General features: G+C 46.5%; 1 protein-coding gene across 3 annotated transcripts in view; it reads left to right on the top strand.

The window, feature by feature from the left end:
• The window catches only part of LOC108260052 (uncharacterized), a 16292-nt gene that overhangs the window by 9523 nt on the left and 1769 nt on the right, over window positions 1-5000 (top strand). Inside the window, exons 1-2 of one of the 3 annotated variants that reach the window (XR_001811053.3) lie at window positions 3623-4426; window positions 4556-5000. The exon at window positions 4556-5000 is cut by the window's right edge and continues 122 nt beyond it. The gene's annotated coding sequence lies outside the window, so the exon portion shown is untranslated. Of the gene's footprint in view, window positions 1-3622 lie in introns of those variants that run through there. The other 2 variants (XR_001811054.3, XR_001811052.3) reach the window with 2 other exon arrangements.

Here is a 5000-nt window from a genome sequence, read left to right as displayed (position 1 = left end):
GCAGTAGATGCAGTAGGTGCAGTAGGTGCAGTAGGTGTAGCAGGTGCAGTAGGTGCAGTAGATGCAGTAGATGCAGTAGATGCAGTAGGTGCAGTAGGTGCAGTAGGTGCAGTAGATACAGTAGGTGCAGTAGGTGCAGTAGGTGCAGTAGATGCAGTAGGTGCAGTAGGTGCAGTAGGTGCAGTAGGTGCAGTAGATACAGTAGGTGCAGTAGATGCAGTAGATGCAGTAGATACAGTAGGTGCAGTAGGTGCAGTAGATGCAGTAGGTGCAGTAGGTGCAGTAGGTGCAGTAGGTGCAGTAGGTGTAGCAGGTGCAGTAGGTGTAGCAGGTGCAGTAGGTGCAGTAGGTGCAGTAGGTGCAGTAGGTGCAGTAGGTGTAGCAGGTGCAGCAGGTGCAGTAGATACATGTGAAATCTAAAACTATAAGAAAGAAAGAAATGGAAGGAAGTGCACATTTCAGTTTGCTGTTATTGCGAAGGCGTGAACTTTACGGAGTCTCAGTACACCGCAAAAAAACAACAAGACAAACCACAGCGCGGGTTTTACTTCCTGTGTTTGTGTTGCATGTCACGTTCGCTTCTTCTGCAAAAAACCTGAAAGTGAAAACACCTATCTTCAGCGACCTGGAAACCTGTTAGAACACTCACTACAGCAGAAGCTCAAGCATGAAGGAACGCAGCGAGCGTACCGTACACACACAGCGTAAACGAACTTTATAATAAACCCCCCGTGCTTTACCGTTACACCAGAGGAATTCAACATCTGTTAAAAAGACACGCATGTAATGATTATTTAAAGATTACTGAGTTCAGACTCTCGGGCTGTTACACGACGTGATGCTGCTGCACCTGGACATTCCACGTCAGGTGACACACAGCCGCCTACAAACATGACCGCCGAGGACTACAACTCCCAAACATCGAGAAGTCTGTCACAGTCACCCTCAATCTGATTCCACACACCTGCACTCACTCACACACACACACACACACACACACACACCTGCACTCAATCACACACACACACTGCTTAAAGACCCTGTACCTGTCCATGCCACGCCTTCTGATTATACACCCGAGTCTAAGGGAGAACATCTAATGATTCAAATCTGACTAGGCGACCTATGAAATCCCCGGATTACTCATATTCATATCATACGGTTCCGTCTGTACGGTGCGGACGGCTTCAGAGACAGGTGGATGGAAACGACCTGAAAACCAGCGCAGAAAATCTGCTGCTCTTTAAACTGGTGCTGTTTCCCGGGAGCTCGGATTTTCAGATGCTGTTCTGTCGTCGTCTTGGTGTCTGAGAGAAGAGCTACAGAAGAGGTACAGAAGAGCTACAGCAGAGGTACAGAAGAGCTACAGAAGAGCTACAGCAGAGGTACAGCAGAGGTACAGAAGAGGTACAGAAGAGCTACAGAAGAGCTACAGAAGAGCTACAGAAGAGCTACAGCAGAGGTACAGAAGAGGTACAGAAGAGCTACAGAAGAGCTACAGCAGAGGTACAGAAGAGGTACAGCAGAGGTACAGAAGAGCTACAGCAGAGGTACAGAAGAGCTACAGAAGAGCTACAGCAGAGGTACAGAAGAGCTACAGAAGAGCTACAGAAGAGCTACAGCAGAGGTACAGAAGAGCTACAGAAGAGCTACAGAAGAGGTACAGAAGAGCTACAGAAGAGCTACAGAAGAGGTACAGAAGAGCTACAGAAGAGCTACAGCAGAGGTACAGAAGAGCTACAGAAGAGCTACAGAAGAGGTACAGAAGAGCTACAGAAGAGGTACAGAAGAGCTACAGAAGAGCTACAGAAGAGGTACAGAAGAGGTACAGAAGAGCTACAGCAGAGGTACAGAAGAGCTACAGCAGAGGTACAGAAGAGCTACAGAAGAGCTACAGAAGAGGTACAGAAGAGGTACAGTAGAGGTACAGAAGAGGTACAGAAGAGGTACAGTAGAGGTACAGAAGAGGTACAGAAGAGGTACAGAAGAGCTACAGAAGAGGTACAGAAGAGCTACAGCAGAGGTACAGAAGAGCTACAGAAGAGCTACAGAAGAGGTACAGAAGAGGTACAGTAGAGGTACAGAAGAGCTACAGAAGAGGTACAGAAGAGGTACAGAAGAGGTACAGAAGAGCTACAGAAGAGGTACAGAAGAGGTACAGAAGAGGTACAGAAGAGCTACAGAAGAGGTACAGAAGAGGTACAGAAGAGCTACAGCAGAGGTACAGAAGAGGTACAGAAGAGGTACAGAAGAGCTACAGCAGAGGTACAGAAGAGCTACAGAAGAGCTACAGAAGAGCTACAGAAGAGGTACAGTAGAGCTACAGTAGAGGTACAGAAGAGGTACAGAAGAGGTACAGAAGAGGTACAGTAGAGGTACAGAAGAGGTACAGAAGAGGTACAGTAGAGGTACAGAAGAGGTACAGAAGAGCTACAGCAGAGCTACAGAAGAGCTACAGCAGAGCTACAGAAGAGCTACAGCAGAGCTACAGAAGAGGTACAGTAGAGCTACAGTAGAGGTACAGAAGAGGTATAGAAGAGCTACAGAAGAGGTACAGAAGAGGTACAGAAGAGGTACAGAAGAGGTACAGTAGAGGTACAGAAGAGGTACAGAAGAGGTACAGTAGAGGTACAGAAGAGGTACAGAAGAGCTACAGCAGAGCTACAGAAGAGCTACAGCAGAGCTACAGAAGAGGTACAGTAGAGCTACAGTAGAGGTACAGAAGAGGTATAGAAGAGCTACAGAAGAGGTACAGAAGAGGTACAGAAGAGGTATAGAAGAGGTACAGAAGAGGTACAGTAGAGGTACAGTAGAGGTACAGAAGAGGTACAGAAGAGCTACAGAAGAGCTACAGCAGAGCTACAGAAGAGCTACAGCAGAGCTACAGAAGAGGTACAGTAGAGCTACAGTAGAGGTACAGAAGAGGTATAGAAGAGCTACAGAAGAGGTACAGAAGAGGTACAGAAGAGGTATAGAAGAGGTACAGAAGAGGTACAGTAGAGGTACAGTAGAGGTACAGAAGAGGTACAGAAGAGGTATAGAAGAGCTACAGAAGAGGTACAGAAGAGGTACAGTAGAGGTACAGTAGAGCTACAGAAGAGGTACAGAAGAGGTACAGAAGAGCTACAGAAGAGGTACAGAAGAGCTACAGTACAGGTACAGTACAGGTACAGTAGAGGTACAGAAGAGGTACAGAAGAGGTACAGTAGAGGTACAGTAGAGGTACAGAAGAGGTACAGTAGAGGTACAGTAGAGGTACAGAAGAGGTACAGTACAGATACAGCTGTCACTTGTCTATACAAACATTCGGACTGACTCACAGAGCACAACACGTCTTTAAATGAATGTCAGAATGCTTCATTTTGCCGTTTCCTCCTCCTTTACCCCCTCTTACCTGGAGGAGATCCACATCTGCTCCACACTGACTCACCACTAGTGTCCCACAAGTCAGTGCTTCTCTCAGTGGGTGATGTGTGACCTTCACCTCACCAACAAGGTGCTTCTGAGCATTCATAACTGAAGATTTAGATCTGTATCAGCATGATTTATACATTCCACTGCTGCCACGTGATTGGCTGATTCAATAATAATAATAATAATAATAATAATAATAATAATAATAATAATAATAATAATAAAGCAGTCCTGTAGGTCGCTCTGGATACGGCGTCTGCTAAACACTGTAAATGTAAATGGTGTGAATAGGGCTAGGGTAACCCAGGTGTCCAGGAGCTCCTTCTGAAGCTCTACACCATGGAGACACAGTGCTGAGATGGACGTGTTGTAAATAATTAGATGGAAGGCTGTTTGATCGTCAGACTGAGACAAAGATCTTTATTTATTTGATTTTAACATCAGTGATTCAGTTCATGTTGTTTTGGTACTTTAACTACTTCATGTTATTGAACCCCAACACATGTTCCTGTAGTGTTTACTTGTGCAGGAAACTACGTGAGGGACGTAGTGAAGGGAAGTTCAGCTCTGAATTCGAAGAAGCGTCGATCGGCATGCTGCGGAAGTGCTGCACGGGGTGCGCTTCCTGTGTTCTGTGTCTCCTTATCATCACACCATCAGCACATCATCATTCTGGCTTGTTCTGCAAAAACCTTTCTTTTCTCCTCGTCCTCCTCCTCCTCCTCCTCCTCCTCCTCAGTGTTTAGTGTATAGTTTATAGTGAACTGAGGGACGCTGAACTCCAGATGAGCAGAGACGCTGTTGTGTGGCAGGAAAATGATCTTGTATTTTGTTTTCTATTTTTGATTTAATCCAATAAACGTACAAATCTGTAACAACATTGTTTTCGTAATGCACCATAGTGATGTCATGGCTATTGATGTCAAGGCTAACCCTACAACCGGCACCACACGCAGTCCAGCACAGAACATCAGACATGAAGAGCGCAATTTGTGCTTTAATCTTGAGAAATGTCGGTATTTCACCGCATCACACATCAAATACACCTGGTGTTTCGAAAAAAAAGAAAAACGTGAATGTAGACTGCAAGCGCGTGCCGTGCGGTTTGATTATCTCTCTCTCTAACTATCTCTCACTGCAGAGCTGGAGGAAAACCTTCAGCGATCCACCGCATCACTGCACTTCACGGGCAGAGTGGGGTGTCGTTGTTGTTTGAGTTTTGGTGGACACGCTACAGCGTCGGAACACACCGACGTGCACAAGGAGCACCGGAAATGAATTCAAGCAGAACTAAAAATGAGTATTTCATGCTACACAACACTCCTTAAAGATCTACCGCAGAGCTTCGAGAACGGATTCCGTAACCTGAAAAGGCCTAAAATTGTGCAGATCTCTTCCTCTTAGCTGCTTGTGATGGATGAAGATCAGTCTGAAGTGGAGATGCTTGAACTTTCTGGAGTTTTGGAAAACTGACCAGCCCGTGGACCGGCCCGTGGACCGGCACGTGGACCAGCCCGTGGACCGGCACGTGGACCAGCCCGTGGACCGGCACGTGGACCAGCCCGTGGACCGGCCCGTGGTTGTGA

The sequence above is a fragment of the Ictalurus punctatus genome, chromosome 28 (assembly GCF_001660625.3).
Source record: "Ictalurus punctatus breed USDA103 chromosome 28, Coco_2.0, whole genome shotgun sequence".
Taxonomy (NCBI): domain Eukaryota; kingdom Metazoa; phylum Chordata; class Actinopteri; order Siluriformes; family Ictaluridae; genus Ictalurus; species Ictalurus punctatus.
Note: the sequence above shows the minus strand (reverse complement) of the source record. Positions and strands in the feature narration are given on the sequence as shown.